At 43.9% G+C, this 19,424-nt stretch overlaps 1 protein-coding gene across 1 annotated transcript in view; it reads right to left on the reverse strand.

The window, feature by feature from the left end:
- Window positions 1-17,897, reverse strand: part of ZBED1 (zinc finger BED-type containing 1) — a 325,489-nt gene extending 307,592 nt beyond the window's left edge. The window contains exon 1 of the mRNA XM_074992412.1: window positions 17,098-17,897. The gene's annotated coding sequence lies outside the window, so the exon portion shown is untranslated. The remainder of the gene's footprint in view (window positions 1-17,097) is intronic.
- Window positions 17,898-19,424: the final 1,527 nt, after the last annotated feature.

Raw genomic sequence — 19,424 nt, forward strand, 5'->3', positions numbered from 1 at the left:
ATTATATAATTCTACAGTGCAATATATGATCTTGGTAGCTGATGTGTAATCTGTTTTTAGAGATGGGGGAGTTGGTACAAATCCACCTAGCAGCTACAAGCTGTTTTTAATTCCTCCTTTTATTTAAAAACTCACTAGGCTGGCAAGCCCGTGTGGGAATAAATTAGAGTCAATATCCCAGAATATAATTTAGCCATTGAAATATGCAAAAGTCATTTTGTTATGGGCTCAAAACTTCTTTCATCTTGATTTGACATAATTGCAAATAAAAAAATGAATAAGAAATACAAATACTAGCATCTCTCAGTCTTGCTTTTCTTAAATCTAATGAATGAATGACAGTGAGTCTATGAACTATTCAGAGAGAATCAGAGTCTGACCCTCTGATGATTAGTTCACTGATGCTCTAATTTATTTTGGTGTTGTATTGAAAATGATTACCATTTTAGCTTGATATGGCAATTTCTGAGTAAACAGGCAGAGTGTAAGAGTCCCCCACTAAAAGCTTAGTAGCCTACTCTATTCTGATTACCACCTTCATTAAAGTCTACTTTTGGCTCAGTGCAGTAAAGGAACAGCATAACAGAGAGAGTCACACCCCTCCCAGCATTTCGTCTACATAGGGGAGTAAAACACAGTATTCCTTTGCATTCAGAACTCTGTTTAGATTTAATATTCAACTGTATACCTAGATATAGGTAGGATCTGACACCTATGTAGTGGGTTTCTCATGACACAGCTGGTAACTCCCATGTAATTCCTCGTCTTCTCAAAGCACTTCAGATTTGAGTACTATTGCTTAAAAATCTTAAAGTACAAATGCTTACATATCCTATACTTCCTAAATAAATTGGAAAGCATAGTGTGTGTAACATATTTTGAAAAACATTGCACCCCTGTAATAGAATGCAGTAATGATGCAAGAATGCAATGTAGACTTTAAAAAAAAAAAGTAATGCACAGGAGTATGTCCAACACAAAATATAATGGTCTGAGTTATTATGACTTATTGTTCTGTAGTGACAAAAGAGTGCTAGGTTTTGCACTGGAGATAACACAAATGCACTGACTACACAAGCCTAGAGATTCTACACCCTCTGCTCCAGGACTAGTATGTGGAGGCAGCTTTCTCCCTCCCTATCTCATTATAGAGGTCCAGGAATTCCAATGATGCACTTCCATGTATCTAGAACAGTGTTCTTAATTTTTTCTGAGATGATGGAACACCAAACAATAATATTTTTATGTGGAACACCTATGAAAATGTTCTTCAAAAAATTGCTGACCAAAAAACAAAAACAAAAACAAAAAAAAGCAATATCTACAGCAAAAACAGAATGAAATAAGTTAATCAGGTATCCTGGCAATGAAGGAGTAACATTGGATCTGGTTTCAATAACAGCAAATATATGCTATCAGTGTGTGATATCAAAAAAAGTCAGATGCTTATGGCACAACCTGCGAGTTGTTCATGGAACACCAGCATTCTGCGGAACATAGTTGAAGACACACTGATCCAGCTCACTTCAGCTATAGAGCCAGGCATAGCAGAGGTGAGGAGTTATGTAAGTGGTAGATGTGTATAAGAATAAGCTCTTGTGATGATTAAGGCTGCTGCATAGCTGTTTTATCACGTATAGGTTAGGAAGTCCTGTCTCTAGGTCCAAACACGCACGCTTTTGAAAGTGAATATCTCTCATTTTTTGGGGGTAATTGGTGTGGAAAAGGTTGAAAGCTAACAGAGGTACAGTAAGGCCAGCTAGCCACTATCTATTTTAGTGGGTGAATCTGAAACCTATGGCTACGTCTACACTACAGCAATCCTTTCAAAGAAGGTCTTCCAGAAGAGCTCTCCCGAAAAAGCTTATTTCAAAAGAGCACATCCACACACAAAAGAGTGGATCAAAAAAAATTATCTGCTCTTTCAACAGAGAGGATCCACACAGCCCTCACTCTTCTGAAAGAATGGGCCAGGGATCATACAATCCGGCACCATGGGGGGACTACTCTTTTGAGAAAAAGAGGGCCCCTGGAGCATCAGAAAAAAATGCTCTTCCACATCTGGGAGAGGAAGACGGCAACCAGGAAAAGTGCTGCGTTCTTCCAATTTAATAACAAAAGAACACATTTTGTGTGTCAATGCTCCACAGGACTTTTTGAAAGAGCCCTGGATTTTCGAAAAAAACGACAGTGTAAACATACCCTATGTGTCCTAATGAAAAGTGCGTCAGACCATAAGTGAGTTGAAGTTAGTTCTATTCCCAGGTACTGCCTCTTGTTTGCTGTGTGAACTTACGGCAAGTCACTTATCTATTCTGTGCCTCAGTTTCCATATCAATAAAAAGTTTCTGACCTCTTTTATAAAGTGTTTTGAGATCTATTGACTAAAAATGCTATACAAAAAAAGCAAGGCAATATTATTTTCCCACTGAAAATAACTGCTTGCTCATGTGTGCTCCTAGGAAGTCATGTGGAGTAATCTAGTATTTGTAAGATTTAGCCATAAACACCTCTGCTTTATCATGCACCATGGCAGGACAAGTCCTTGGCTTCCAACTATAATCGTATCTCTCTCACCAGCAGTACCTTTACACTACTTCCTCAGAGCAGCTTCCAGGGGGACAAGGGTGGGAAAGTGGAAATTAGAATTGGTATAGAAATCCTTCTTCAATTCCAATTTACATGCTTAAGTTCCTAACTCTTATTCCAGTTCATTTACACTTTTTCTGTCATTGTAAACTTATACAAATGTGTGTCTTTCTGTATGCTCATAGGGTCTTTATTTTATTTTTACTGGTACCAACCTCCCATTTAGCTGTAAGTTCCCTGACCAGACTTGCCAGAATGGTATTACAGTATGCAATAAAAAACAAGCAATTAGAATAGAGATTGATTAACTAGCTAGTTAGTTTTCATCCCTGTTAGAGATATGTATCTCACAAGGGTCATGATGATAATTTTTCAGAAACGTATTAATTGAACGAGATGTTTTTATGAAATGTGTCCTACAAGTTGGTTATGTCAATATACTTTCCCTTAAGACTTTACTTAATTATTATTGTAGGCATTATATTTTTTTTCCAAATGGTTTACCAAGTACTCATTTAACAGAGTTCACAGTACATACCTAATAGAAATGGATACTGTATTGACAGATTAAGTTTATTGTCATCTACTTGGCTATTCCTGAAATACAATCAATCAGAAGAAGATGCATTTTTCTGCACTTAGCTCATATATTCTCCTGCTTCAGGCACAGCAAACCATTTTGTTGAACAGATTTTACAGGAACCAGCATCCAAAGAATTTGTTCTTTTTAAAGTTCTAACCCTACATCAAGCACAATAATTGTACAATAGGCCTCATTAGGTATAGCCTTACTCTTTCATGTCTTCTAGGAGACTGCAGGATCAGCAGTAGGAGAGGAAGTATGAAAAAGTTCAGCATTACGCAGATACAAACAATACAAAGATGTTCTCTGACTCTCTCAAAGCAATTTATGAACCACCTAACTCTGACAGTTCTCCTGAAACTGGCAGATGGCATAACCCTCATCAAAGACAAAGAGGGATTCACACAGAGATGGGCTGAACACTTAAGTAGTCTACTCAATAGAGCATTGGCGGTTGATCATCATGTCCTTGATCAATTATTCAAGGAACCCATCAAAGAGTATCTTGATCTCCTCCCATCAGTTTTCAGAAGCTTCCAGAAAGGAAGGTATTCCAGCAGAATCGTACAATGTAGCAGGTCCAAAGTCGTTCCATGGCATCTTGAGTAGCATTTGAGAGGAAGAAGAAATGCCACAAAACTTTAAATATGCTATTATTTTATCACTGTTCAAAAATAAAGGCAGCAAAACTGACTACAGAAATTACAGAGGTACTTCTCTAATGTGTACAGCAGAAAAGACACTAACTCGCATTCTACTAAGCAGACTCATTGCAAGCATATCTGGGGAGAATCTGCCAGAAGCACAGTGTGGTTTCAGACCAGGTCATAGCACTATGGGTATGATTTTTGTCCTAAGTCAGGTCCAGAAAAAATGTTTAGAGCAGAACATGTATTTGTATACCGTCTTTAGCAACTTTAACCAAAGCTTTTGAGAGGGTCTGTGGGCTATTCTACATAATCTGGGCTGCCCAGGAAGGTTCATACAAATCACCTGTCTTTTCCATGAGCACATTCAGAGTGCAAGTGCTCTGAAACAGTTACTCTTCCACTGCATTCAAAATCCCAAAATAAGAAAAGCAAGACCATCTAGTTGCTCCAGTGCTGTTCAGTTTGCTTTTTTGCCTGCGTTCTCAGTTATGACACAAGGGACTTGAATAAAAATATATACATCTATGGCTCCCTTTTTGAGCTTTAAAGTCTCTGTGCTAAGATAAAGAGGCTGGAGAGACTTCTCATTGAGGCACTTTTTCCAGATGACTATGCCTTTGTGGCTCATAGACATGACAATTTTCAGATCATCACTAACAGGTTTTCTGAGACACCCCATCTCTTTGGCCTCACCATGTCTCAGTAAGACAGAGGTCTGTGTTCCAACCATCACTTCATACCAATACTCCAGTGCCAGCCATCTTCATCTAATGCACACAGCTAAAATAAGTGGATCTGAGCAGCACCATCTTGGGAGAAAGTTCCATTGATAAGAAAATTGCCTCCAGATTCAGGGAGGCCAGCCAGGACAACTCCGAACAGAAGTCTTTAACGAACACCACACTTGTCTCTTCTCCAAACTGAAGATCTTCATTGCAGTGCTTCTAACCTGTCTCCTGCATTGATATAAGACGTGGACTCTTTATAGGTGTCATATTAAATGGCTTCAGCAATTTCACATCTGCCCCCTCCTCTCAGTAATGGGCATTCACTGGCAAGGCAGAGTGGTCACTGCTGAGTTCCTTGAGAGAGAAAACACAACTACAATTGAGGAAATGTTATTGAAAACATAACTTGACTGGACATCCCACCAGACTGCTAGACTGCCATATCCCCAAACAAATCTTGTATTGGGATCTGAGGCAGGGAAAAAGGAAAAAGGGTTGTCTGTTCTGTAGGCTGATCTCAATCTCAAATAACTTGAGCAGATGGCTCAGAAAAGGAGCTTCTCACAGTCTCTGATAAGAACAAATGTAACAGGTTTGAGCAGGATCAAAGATATCATCTCCAGACTGAACGTCAAAAGTGCAACAAACCTGCACCATCAAACATCATGCGCACAGGCTTCCCATGCCCTGGGAGAGTCTGGCTCTGCATCAGGGCTCATTCTTCAGAGTCACGTGCACAACCATATACAAGACTTGGGACAATATCATCAGAAAAAGCAGCAATGGATTACCACCCAACTCTTCTTCTGTGGAATCTAAACTTATTTTCAAAGAAAAAGGATAGTATGTTTACATTGTATGTGCTCCCTTCATGAGAGTATTTCATTTAATGTGCTATAAAATATCATCTTTCTTTTAATCTCCAAGAAATAGCTGCAAATCTGACAATTCTAAGTGTATGTGAGCTAAAGCAGACCTGAATTTCAAGCCTAAATGAACAAAGGCATTTCTATTAATAATCTCAGGTAGCTATAAGGACATGGATATTTCTATTTCAATCCCACAGCTATCGAAAAAATACTTTTTTTGCAAACGGAAGTGACAGTTCCTGTCCTCTGAGACTAACATTCTGCTCTACGTTAGCTGCACTTTTTAGAATTTGAATTCTCTTGGAGTCTCTCTACTTTTGACTTGGTGTTACATTCTTCACTACTCTATCTTTCCATTACTTTTTCTCTCTTACACAACTATTCAATCAGACAGCCTTCCCTCTACCACCCATATCTCATTAAACCAAAACCCAACCATGATTCAAATTCATATTTGTATTTTATTTATATATTTTTAAAATCACTCTAGTAGTATATGCCCTATTCATATCTAAGCGTGTTGACAATAACATGCTGTAACACCAAAGAGTATTTCCAGGATTCAACAATACTATAACAAAGTATTCAAATCATGGATATAATTTTCAACAATAGACAACCTATGCAAGCTTAAATCTAAATCTTTTCACTTACAGATTTTTAAATGTATTTAGGTGCCTACTGGAATTTTCAAAAGCAGCTGGCACCTGAAGTGCCTCACACCCACTGAATTAAATAAAGTTTAGACACCTAGATACTTCAGATAATCCTACTGGGCTGATAGATATTTTAAATCTGGGTCCTTGTATCTACATGGCCACAGTTCGTAGCCACATTAAACTCTCTCATAACTAGTATCAGAGAGGTAGCCGTGTTAGTCTGTAGCTTTGAGAACAACAAGAAGTCTTGTGGCACCTTATAAACTAGCAGGTATTTTGGAGCATAAGCTTTTGTGGGCAAAGACCTGCTTCATCAGATGCATGAGTGGAGGGGTGGTTTCAGAGGGGTATTTAAAGAATGGGGTCCCAGAAAAAGGTAGGGCCAGAGCTGACAAGGTCTATTCAGCAAGGTGGAAATGGCCCATTATCAACAGTAGGTATCAAAAGAGGAAAAAAGAAGTCAGATCAGACAGGAGGATATGAGCCATTGTCAAAGTCTAATGGGGAGATCTTAACACCCAGGGCAGAGAAGCTGCCTTTGTAAGCTGAGAGCCACTCCCAGTCTCTGTTTAATCCTTGGTTAATGGAGTCAAATTTGCAAATAAATTGCAGCTCAGAGATTTCTCTCTCCATATGATTTTTGAAATTTCTTTGTTTCAGGACTGCCACCCTTAAATCTGCCCCTGAGTGTCCAGAGAGATGGAAGTGTTCACCCACCGGCTTCTGTACATTACCTTTCCTGATGTCTGATTTATGTCCATTCATTCTTTTACGTAGAGACTGTCCGGTTTGGCCAATGTAAATTGCAGTGGGGCATTGCTGGCACATGATGGCATATATTACATTAGTAGATGTGCAGGTAAAGGAGGCCCTGATAGTATGGTTGATGTTAGGTCCTGTGATGATGTCACTGCTGTAGATATGTGAGCAGAGTTGGCAGCGAGGACCATTGCAGGGGCTGGTTCCAGGCCTAGAGCCACTGGTTTGTGATTTGTAGTGGCTGGGGAGGATTTGTATAAGGTTGGCAGGCTGTCTGTAGGTGAGGACAGGGCTGCCTCCCAAGGTCTGTGAGAGCGAAAGATAATTGTTCAGGATGGGTTGCAGATCACTGATGATGCATTGGAGAGGCCTTAGGTGGGGGCTGTATGTGATGGTCATTGGTGTCCTCTTGTTTCCCTTGCGAGGACTGTCTTGGAGCAAGTGGCTTCTGGATACCCATCTGGCTCTACCAATCTGTTTCCTCGCTTCCTTAGGGGGATATTGTAGTTTGAGGAAAGATTGGTAAAGGTCTTGTAGATGTTCGTCTCTGTCTGATGTATCAGAGCAAATATGGTTGTACCTTAGTGCCTGGCTGTAAACAGTGGATCATGCAGTATGCCCTGGATGGAAGCTGGAGGCGTGTAGATAAGCATAGCAGTCCGTGGGTTTTCAGTATAGGGTGGTATTTATGTGACCGTCTCTTATCTGCATAGTAGAGTCCAGAAAGTGAATCTCTTGTGTGGACTGGTCCAGGCTAAGGTTGATGGTGGGGTGGAAACTGTTGAAATCACGGTGGAACTATTCCAGAGCCTCCTTCCCATGGGTCCAGCTGATGAAGATGTCATCAATGTAGCGCAGGTAGAGGAGGGACTCTAGGGGACGAGAACCGAGGAAGCATTGTTCCAGGTCAGCCATAAAAGTGTTGGCATCCTGTGGGGCCATGCGGGTGCCCATAGCAGTGCCACTGATTTGAAGGTGTGATGTGTCCTCAAATCTGAAATAGTTGTGGGTGAGGTCAAAGTCACAAAGCTGCACCACCATTTGTGCCTCGGACTCATCAGGGATAATGTTCCTAGCAGCTTGGAGTCCATCTTCATGTGGGATATTGGTGTAAAGGGCCTCTACACCCATGGTGGCCAGGATGGTGTTTTCAGGAAGGTCACCAATGGACTGTAGTTTTCTGAGGAAGTGAGTGGTATCTTGAATAAATCTGGGGGTGCTGGTAGCATAGGTTCTAAGTAGAGAGTCCACATATCCAGACAATCCTATGGTGAAGGTGCCAACGCCTGAGATGATGGGGCATCCAGGATTCCCAGGTTTATGGATCTTGGGTATCAGGTAGAATAAACCTGTTTTGCGTTCAAGGGGTGTGTCTGTGTAAATCTGTTCCTGTGTTTGTACAGGAAGAGTCTTGAGCAGATGCTGTAGTTTCTTTGTGTATTCCTCAGTGGGATCCTCAGACAGAAGCTTGTAGAACGCGGTATTGGAGAGTTGCCTGGTAGCCTCCTTTTGGTAGTCTGTCCTATTCATGATGACAACAGCGCCTCCCTTGTCGGCCTCTTGGATGACAATGTCAGAGTTGTTTTTGAGGCTTTTGATGGCATTGCATTCTGCACGGCTGAGGTTATGGGGTAAGCGATGCCGCTTTTCCACAATTTCTGCCTGTGCATGCTGGCAGAAGCGTTCTATGTATAGGTCCAGTTTGTCATTTCGACCATCGGGGGAGTCCATGAGGAATTCTTTTTCTTGTACCATAGGTGGGAGGGTACCTGTGCGTCAGTGCGCTGTTTCGGGTCATGTTGGAAGTATTCCTTGAGCCATAGATGGCAAAAGAAGGCTTCCAGCTCACCACAGAACAGTATCAAGTTTGTGGGGGTGGTGAGGCAGAAAGAGAGTCCTGGAGAAAGAGCAGATTCTTCTTCCAGGCTGAGTGTGTAGTTGGATAGATTGTCAATATTGCTGGGTGAGTTAGGGGTATCGCTATTGCAGCCCTATGTGGAAAGTAGGAGTTTAGATAGTTTACAGTCCTTTTTCTTCTGTAAAGAAGAGAAATGTGTATTGTAAATCTCCTGTCTTGTTCTAATAAAGTCCAGCCATGTGGAGGTTTGCGTGGAAGATTGTTTATTTATGAGGGTCTCCAGATTAAAGAGCTCTCTTTTGATGTTTTCCTGTTTGCTGTACAGGACGCTGATCAGGTGGTTCCTCAATTTCTTAGAGAGTGTGTGGCACAATCTCTCACTGTAATCTGTGTAGTATCTTCATTTCTGTGGGTTTTTCACCTTCAGTCCTTTTGGTATGATGTCCTTCTGTTTGCATTTGGAGAGGAAGATGATGTTTGTCTGTATCTGTGCAAGTTTTTTCATGAGGTTGATGGATTTCCACTCATTACGGCTAAATGTAGTGCCTTGCATGGTGACAAGCATCAGAGAGGTATCCGTGTTAGTCTGTAGCTTTGAGAACAACAAGAAGTCTTGTGGCACTGTTTAGACTAACAGATATTTTGGAGCATAAGCTTTCACAGGCAAAGACCTGCTTCACCAGATGCATGGGGGGACACGGTTTCAGAGGGGTATTTAAAGAATGGGGTCCCAGAAAAAGGGAGGGCCAGAGCTGACAAGGTCTATTCAGCAAGGTGGAAATGGCCCATTATCAACAGTAGGTATCAAAAGAGGAAAAAACAAGTCAGATCAGATGGGAGATATGAGCCAAACCACCACCCCCACTCATGCATCTGATGAAGCGGGTCTTTGCCCACGAAAGCTTATGCTCCAAAATACCTGTTAGTCTATAAGGTGCCACAAGACTTCTTGTTGTTCTCTCGTAACAGAAATTCTATTATCCAGAACTCTCAAATAACCAGCATTTTAATCATAATTAAATTTTAGTTAAATTTTTCGTAAGTACAATATTTTATAAATACAGCAAATACAGTATGAGGTCACAGTGTACAATAATACTGTTGTTGGTAAATAAAGTACTCTGTATATACTTCTGTTTGTTTTTTAAACAACTAACAAAATCATCAAGGGCCCAGGATTTTGTGATGATGGGGGACTTCAACTATCCTAATATATGTTGGGAAACTAACACAGCGACACGCAGACTATCCAATAAGTTCTTGGACAGCATTTGAGACAACTTTTTATTTCAGAAGGTTGAAAAACCTACCAGTGGGGAAGCTGTCCTAGATCTGATTTTAACAAATAGGGAGCACCTGACTGAGAATTGGAAAGTGGGAGGCAGCTTGGGTAAAAGTGATCATGAAATCAGAGTTCACAAGGGTAGAAGGGAGAAGAGCAAATAGAGACAATGGATTTCAGGAAAGCAAATTTTGGTAAACTCAGAGAGCTGGTAGGTAGGGTCCCATTGGAAGCAAGACTGAGGGGAAAAACAGCTGAGGAGAGTTGGCAGTTTTTCAAAGGGACATTATTAAGGGCTCAAAAACAAGCTATTCGGCTGTGTAGGAGAGAGAAAATATGGCAGAAGACTGCCTTGGCTTAACCAGGAGATCTTGCATGATCTCAAAATAAACAAGGAATCATATAAAAAATGGAAAATAGGACAAATTACAAAGGATGAATATAGGCAACAACACAGGAATCCAGGGCAAGATTAGAAAGGTGAAGGCACAAAATGAGCTCAAATTAGCTACAGGCATAAAGGGAAATAAGACGACTCTCTACAAATACATTAGAAGCAAAAGGAAGACCAAGGATAGGGTAAGCCCATTGCCCAGTTAGGAGGGAGAAATGGTAACGGGAAACTTAAAAGTGGCAGAGATGCTTAATGGCTTTTTTGTTTCGGTCTTCACCAAGAAGTCTGAAGAAGGAATACCTAACACAGTGAATGCTAGTGGGCAAGGGGTAGGTTTGGAAGATAAAATAAAAAAAAGAATAACTTAAAAATCACTGAGAAAAGTTAGATGTCTGCAAGTCACCAGGGCATGATGAAATGCATCCTAGAATACTCAAGGAGCTGACAGATGAGGTATCTGAGCCGTTGGCTATCATCTTTGGAAAATCATGGGAGATAGGAGAGATTCCAGAAGACCAGAAAAAGGCAAATATAGTGGACATCTATAAAAAGGGGAATAAAAACAATGCAGCAAACAACAGACCAGTCAGTTTAACTTCTGTGTCAGGAAAGATAATGGAACAAGTAATTAAGGAAATCATCTGCAAACACTTGGAAGGTGGTAAGGGGATAGGGAACAGCTAGCATGGATATGTAAAGAACAAATCATGTCAAACCAATCTGATAACTTTCATTGATAGGATAATGAGCCTTGTGGATAAGGGAGAAGCGGTAGATGTGGTATACCTAGACTTTAGTAAGGCATTTGATATGGTCTCTCATGATATTCTTATCAATAAACTAGGCAAATACAACTTAGATGGGGCTACTATAAGGTGGGCGCAAAAGTGGCTGGACAACCATACTTAGAGAGCAGTTATTAATGGTTCTCAACCCTGCTGGAAAGGTATAACAAGTGGGGTTCCACAGGAGTCTGTTTTGGGACCAGTTCTGTTCAATATCTTCATCGACAATTTACATATTGGCATAGAAAGTACACTTATTAAGTTTGCAGATGATACTAAGCTAGGATGGGTTGCAATTACTTCGGAGGATAGGGTCAAAATTCAAAATGATCTGGACAAATTGGAGAAATGATCTGAGGTAAACAGGATGAAGTTTAATAAAGACAAATGCAAAGTGCTCAACTTAGGAAGGAACAATCAGTTTCACACACACAGAATTGGAAGCGGATGTCTGGGAAGAAGCATGGCAAAAAGGGATCTAGGGGTTATAGGGAACCACAAGTTTAATATGAGTCAACAGTGTGATGCTGTTGCAAAAAAAGCAAACATGATTCTGGGATGCATTAACAGGTGTGTTGTGAACAAGACACGAGAAGTCATTCTTCCACTCTACTCTGCACTGGCTAGGCCTCAGTTGGAGTATTGTGTCCAGTTCGGGGCACTGCATTTCAAGAAAGATGTGGAGAAATTGGAAAGGGTCCAGAAAAGAGCAACAAGAATGATCAAAGGTCTAGAGAACATGACCTATGAAAAACTGCTGAAAGAACTGGGCTTGTTTAGTTTGGGAAAGAGAAGATTGAGGGGGGACATGATAGTGGTTTTCAAGTATCTAAAAGGGTGTCATAAGGAGGAGAGAGAAAACTTGTTCTTCTTGGCCTCTGAGGATAGAACAAGAAGCAATGGGCTTAAACTGCAGCAAGGGAGGTTTAGGTTGGACATTAAGAAAATGCTCCTAACTGTCAGGGTGGTCAAACACTGGAATAAATTTTCTAGGGAGGTTTTAGAATCTCCATCTCTGGAGATATTTAAGAACAGGTTAGATAAATGTCCATCAGGGATGATCCAGAGAGTACTTGGTCCTGCCGTGAGGGCAGGGGGCTGGACTCAATGACCTCTCAAGGTCCCTTCCAGTCCTAGCATTCTATGATTCTATGATTAATATCTAATCTTGTTTTTCTTTAGAGTTATGCATTGCTAGCTATATCTTTCTATTATCCAGAATATTTGAATATCCAGCAACCTCCCGGTCCCGGGGCTGCTGGATATGAAAGTGTTTACTGTATATGCTCCATATTAAAATACAGGTAAAAATCAGAATGTTAAACCAAGAGGCTATTTTACTTTTAAAAGTCTCTATTTGAACAAAGAAAAACAGTTTAGTACAAATAAAAAATAAAGTTATCTGCATGGAAAGCTCTCCAATACATGTGTCACTTTATCAGCACATTTTAGGAAAAATCAATTTGTGCAATTTCCTTTCAAATTATATTATGTCTTAAGCAATCAAAATCCAAAATATTATACCATAGGAGAAAAACCAGACAACAAACAAACAAAAAGTCATCAAAGAAACTGAAAATGTTAGCTGTTGCTTTGCCTGTTGAGAAATGGCAGCAGAACTTCAACATAATTTTTATCAAATGTTCTCTCTCTGGTATCGTATCAAACTACTTGGTGTGTTGAGAACACACCAGAAAAGTAAGCAGTGGTCTATAACTGATGCGGGACTAAATATGAAGTGGTCAAACTTAAATCCTAAACTTTTCTGCATTTTAGAACATTGTATACCAATGTGGATTTTTTTTGTTTTTTTTTTTTGTTTAAGGATAGTATTATTATTGTTGAAGAAGGAGGAAAGGATACAGGTGCAACGTACCACAGATATATCTGAACAAGTGGCACACTACTCCCATAACTAAAAATAAATATATTTGGCATTTAGATGTCCCTTCTACATTTTAAAATACACTGCAAGCATTACCTAATTAATCCTCCCAATTCCCCATGAGCCAGGTTATAAATATATAAAGCCAGACAGTCAAAACTAAATGCTTGCTGGAATGCATGTCTTTGGAAATTGTAAAGCCGTAAGGGGCCCTTGTGGTCCTCTTGTCTTTTCACCAAGTGGTTCCTGTATGAAACTCGTAAGCAAATTGGGCTGGGACTGTGCAAAGGTGGCTTTAAATTCAGCTTTGCTGTCTTCCAATCTTGCTGTTCCAAGTTGCACTGGACTGCAATGGCCACAGGAGGCCAAAAATCAGCCCCTTTTTCCTGCTATGATAGATTAGGGAAGGGAAAGGCATTGAAGCCCATAGGCTAAATCAGTGCATCCATGCCAATCATTTTTACACTTGGATGATCCTTAATGCATTTGTTAAAACAGCTATAGAATCAGTTTATGTAGGCAATGCTAAATGGGCACACCACAGAGAATCTGACCCACATTAACTCCCATTTGCAGAAAAGAAAACTGTGAGCTGGCAAAACTGAAAGGCTAAGGACATATTTACATTACCCTGAGCAGGTCAATCTTCCAGAGTTTGATTTTGCATGCCTGGCTGCGACCTATCAGGGTCAGCAGTCAACCCCTACACTCTTCACCATCAGGAAGAACAAGGGAGGTCTGCGGGAGAAACTATCCCGCCGACCTTCCTCAGTGAGGATAGCCAGGTATGCAATTTTCAGATAAACCATTTCTAGTTATGCAATTGCCATAGTGTGGACCAAGTGCCTACTTAGGCCCCTCCCTTTTTCAGCAAAACTCCCACAGACTTGAATTGTTCTGTTTTGTTTTTCCTGAATATATAGTGAGTAAAGAATGTTGTGTGGAGTCCTAAACCATTTGTCCAAAGATATAGAGAAAACCTGAGTCAGAGATGAGATTAAAACTTTGGTGCTCCTGGGACTATGCCACTCATGCTACCTTATAGTAATATTTATACTGTAAAATTCAGTAACAGCTGTACTTTCACTGTAAATTGTATGATAATTTTCAAAGTATTTTTATACAAACTAGGTGATATATGAAAATATTTTCCTTTAAAATTCTTTCTGTAGCACATTTAACTTCTGTTTAGATAACAGTACATTTCTAACATATTTCACTACAACTTTACCAATACAGTAACATTCCTTTTGGCTTCAATGTGAACTTAATCAGAACCTGAACTACCCATCAGGGAGGAGTATTAATCATGAAGTTATGAAAGCTGTATTGTGTTCCCTGCTCCCTCCCATACTCAGAGATATTTAGGAACCTAATTCCCACTGAAATTAGTGTAAGTTAAGGGCCTCGATATTTTTGAAGGTTTGTGCCTTACTTCTTATTTATCTCATTTCAAGATACATAATATCTCAGTCAGTAACAAATTAATTTTACATGCTACTTTAGGGTGAAATAGGAAAACACATGGAGAAGACCATTTGGTAATGATTGCTGGACTGGATGAATGGAAAAATGGAGCCCACAGTGGCTTTTGCTAGCAAAAACAAAAAAAAGAAAAGAAAAAAGAAAGAAAAATAAAAAACAAAAATCAAATCAAACTTTCTCAAGACTTTTTTTTATTGCCCATAATAAAAAAAATTAAAAAACTCTCCACTGCAGTTATTCCTCACTATTACAAACCCATATTTGGGATGTACACCTGGTTCCATTGAAGTCAGTGGTAACACTCCCAATGACTTCAATGAGGCCAGGATTTTGCCCTCTGTATCCTGGGTGACTTGCATGTTCTTAGGATGTTGCTTGTAATCTATCATTAGTTAATACATCATAACAGAGAACAAGCATAGTTCCTAAATTTAACCGGTAATTTTGGATAGTGCAACTTTAAATCTAAGACAATGATGTATTTTCATATCCTCTACAGATGAGGTTGATTAACAGTGGTTATGACCAGATCTATAAAACATGGCAAATGAATAATCACTGGTACCTGAACTCAATATTTATTATTTATGCACACTGATATTCATCTTTAAAATGTTCAGTGGCATCTGCGTTAATCTGCCCCACTCTGTCCTACCCTGCATGTGACTGATTAAACATTGATTTGCTGTAAAATAATTAACATTAAATCCAGACTAATTACATTTGAATAGAATTATGCTTCCTCTTATTTGTGGTTTAGGCAGACTGTGCAGGGCTGTCATTTGGAGGGGGTTACATAATATGGCTTGGCATGTTAAAGTGTGTAGGAGCACCTTCCTTCTTAGGTAGGAATTTGTTTATTTAGCAGTGAAACTGCAAAATTTCAACTAAGAGGGTTTGGGGTAGAGGTGGGGAAATTGTTTTATTTCTAAATAATTAAATGTAAGGGAAAACACCCACTGAAAATTGCATGGATGGTCGTTTTGCTCTTCACAACTATTGCGCAACAGACATTTCACAGTGTGCCTGAGTGAAGTAAACAAATGCATTGCTACAGTAGTTGCAGGGCAAGTGAGCACTGATGTCGCTGCTGTTATAATCACGTTAGTAGGATCCCTGAACGGCAATGTCCAGACTGATCTACTCCCCAGATCTGGGGATCTCCGAGATGCAATTTGAACATGAGCATAACTGAACGTGAAAAACAAGTCTGCTTTAAAACAGGGTCTTTGCAACAGATTGTCTTTCACAAAAGAATTCTGTTGTAAGAATAATCTTGCCATCACAGGCAGACAACATCAAATCGTCTTGAATTGCTCAGTCGCATTTAACTACTGTACACTTGTGCACCTTTTTCTATAAGAACAAATTCCGTTTTGTACTCGCCCGCGCGCGCACACACAGAGTCAGACTAGAGCCCAGCCGGAAGGGAATAACAGATACTGTAGTTAGCAGTGCACTCGCATTCCTCGACGCTATTTCGTCAAGGACAGAAACATCAGCAGAGTCTGAACGTTCAGTGTCGTTCTCCTTTCTTTCTAAAGAGCTTCTCGCTCTTAAAGATAAGCGCCTCCGTGCCTTTAAATTTGCCCCAGTGTCACAGTTCGTCGTCACAACTCCAAATACCGGAACAGCAATAACCTTCAATAGACGAAAACCACTCCGGTGTGGGAAATCACCGCGCAGGACGTGTTCCCTGGGCACCTGAAACATCCACTCCCCGATTCTGCGCTTCTACACTTGAGCAAATGTAATTTGAGACAGCCAGGTTTGCCCGGCTTCTAACCCCTAGCTGTTGATCCTCTCGCCCAGAGTAACACTGCGGGGAGGAGGGGAATCAAATGCTTTTGCCATTCAGAGCTGACCACGCACCTTGTTTTCCCTTTTGGTAAACCTAGCACAAAAGGGGCACAGTTGGCAAAAATAAGGACAAAGGAAGGGAGAGCCCCTCTGTATTTTCTCCACGAAAGGCGGGAGCTTTCGCCCTTTAAACAACATGCACGTTCGCCCTCGTTTTCAATTACTTCCTTGCTTTTCTCCTTGGACTGGATGAAGCGTCTGCTGCTCCATCGCACGGGCTCACCTTTCTGGTCTGTTTAGCACTGCAGCTGCCTCCTGCATACCAATGGGGGCTGCTAAAGGCAGCAGCACAGCAGCCTGGCTTCCCTTCCAGCCCTTTCCCTCCTGCTCTCCGCCCGACCCGTCTTGCAAAAGTTGTTTTCGCCGCAAAGCTAAAGACAGGGCTCCTAGGAGAGGGAGCCCGGTGCTGTCGTGCCCCGGGCTGCCACAGCGAGCAGGGAGCTGCCCAGAGCAGGCAGGGCAGCGAGCCCCCGGCAATTAAAAACAACGCGTTCTCCGAATGAAGGCGAGCGCCCAGGCGGGAAAGCCCCAGGGACGGATTCTTTCCGGTGCTGCGCCCCGCCGGGGAAGGCGCCCAGGCCCCCTGGCACTGCAGCGATCGGGGAGAGCGGGAGGGCTCGGTTGTGCCACCACCGCTCGGCTCAGCATGAGAACTTCTCTCCCCGCCCCCCACCCCCCACGCGCTCGCGAACAAGATCTGCGGAGACTCACCGGGTCACCCCGCTCGCTGAAGGTCAAGCTCCGGGGGCGCCGCGCGGGCGGGCGGTGGGGGGGGGGGTCGCTCTGTCGGCGGGCTCGGGTCGTAGGTTCGGCTGCCGTGGTGGCGTCTAGCCCGCGCCCCGCATCCCCGCTCAGATGCCGTGGTCGCAGTCCACGTCTCGGCAGATGTACCACAGGATCACGTAGAGGATGAGGAGGATGGCAAAGATGAACAAAGCTACCAGGATGGCCTTGGTCACCGGGGAAATGAGGGACTGCATGTCACCCAGCAGGCGCCGCCGCCGGAGGAGAGGCGAGGAGTTAGTCACCGCGGCGCTCCCGATGCTCTGTGGCAGGAGCCCCCCCCTCCCTGCCCCCCGCCAGGCCAGCCGGAGTCCCCCGGCTAAAACCTGTGGTGCATCTGCATTGGTTCGTGCCAAGTGGCCGGCGCTCCCGCGGCTGCTTCCCGCGCGAAGGGGGCGCGAGCGGGGCCAGCCAGGCAGCCGCTCACTCCCCTCTGGGGCAGGCTGGGGCGCTCGCCCGCCCCCGCTGCGGCGCTGGGGCAGGGCGGCGGGGGAGCAGCCGGGCCGGGGCGGGCGAGTGGTGCGCGGCTGCGGAGCCGGCCATGGGCGCCGCCGGGGCTCCCGCCGCACTGGCCTCTCGCTCCAAGCCGGCACGGGGGAGGAGGCGGGAGCGGCAAACTTCGGCACTGACACAGCCCCGGCTGCAGGCGAGCGGGGCGGGGCGGGGCGGGGCGGGGGGAGCCCGGCTCCCGGGAAGGTCTCCGCCGCCAGACGCCCCAGCGCGGGAACCGGAGACCGCGGGGGGTGTCTGCGGCGCCGGGGCGGCTGCAACCCCGCAGCCGGCGGATTAATATTCCGCCCGGCAGCGCCTGCCCGCTCCCCCCTCCCCGCTGCCGGGAGCTCCCCGCCTCTCGCAGCCCCCGGGGGCGGCAGGGAACCCTGCGCCGCGGCTGGGGCGGCCAGGAGGCAGGCGAGCGGTGGGATCCCAGCGCCGCCCCCGCCTTTAATTGACGTCCCAGCCGTCCTTATGCCTCATTGGCGCCCGGCGGCGGTGACTAGGCGCGGGCGGGCTGGCACAGGGTTGCCCCGCCGCTGGCCACGCGGTAGGGCGCGGGAGGGCGAGCGGGCTGCTCACACACGCGCCGCCTCGCGGGGCTGCCGGGCGCAGCTGCACCCGCCCGCGTGTGGCCCTGAGGGGGTGGGACAGAGCACTCGCCGCGCGCCAGCCCCAGTGGCCAGGGGGCGGGCAGCTGATGATCGGGGGTGCGGGGGGAGCGGCCCAAGCTTGCCTCTTGCTCCCCGCCGCAGTGCTGAGCCCGCCTGAAATGACCAGTGTTCGCTGTCAGCTGGGCGCTTGTGAGCCCCCACCCCAGGAGAGAGCAGAGTGTGCCCAGGGCATCAGCAAGAGCGTCCGTAGCCAAAGTGAGTGGTTCTGCGGGTGGTCCGTGTGGCTTGGTGCCCATAACAGAATTTATTCTGCACACCGAGAGAAAAGCTTAGAGGCCCAATGTGCGTGTGACATGCAGGGCTCGAAATGGGGTGTGAAACAACGACAGGCCTCTGGGACAGGTGTCCATGTTGCTCCCTTTGCCTGGGCTCCAGAACAGGTTGATTCCTGACTTAGGGGTGAAAGTAATTTAAAATTTCTTCCAGATGCTGTCCTATAGCAACCCAGGTGGTTGCAGATTCAGCAGCCGGGCAGGAATGTGTCTGCCCTCTGTGGACATCCAGCCAAATCAGGACTCAGGACTGGAGAGATCTACATCGGAAGGGGTTAGCAGTTGTCCAGTTCTGCCTATCACAGGAATTCAAAAAGTCCTCCCAAAGGGGTGGTGGTCACAGAAGAGCAGAGCAAGTGATCCGTGGGGGGCCACATGTATTTTTTGGATAGCGGAAAAAATAGAGAGACATTAGATTACAAATGCGTGATGGGTGCAACATCAAGGCACCAGAGGAATTATCTAATCTGATGCATGGGGGTACAAAGAAGAGCACTGGGTCATAACAAAGGGGAATTTTAGACTGTATATAGGAAAATTTCCCCGACTGACATATCTAAGAGCTGTGGAACAGTTTCCCAACAGGAAGTACTGGATACTTCCTTTGGCTGGAATTGTTTAAACTCCCGTTTTTATCTAGGAAGGATGATCTGTGATGGAGGCACCTGACTGAGACTCAGGCTGTCTGAGAGTACCCAGAGTTCCTGACTCACCCTCTGTCATAAAGTTTCTGTTTGACCTTGGACAAGTCACTTAATTAGTCCATGCCTCAGTTCCCCATCTGTAACGTGCATGACAAGAATATTTCCTTTCTCCC

The sequence above is a fragment of the Carettochelys insculpta genome, chromosome 1 (assembly GCF_033958435.1).
Source record: "Carettochelys insculpta isolate YL-2023 chromosome 1, ASM3395843v1, whole genome shotgun sequence".
Lineage (NCBI taxonomy): Eukaryota > Metazoa > Chordata > Testudines > Carettochelyidae > Carettochelys > Carettochelys insculpta.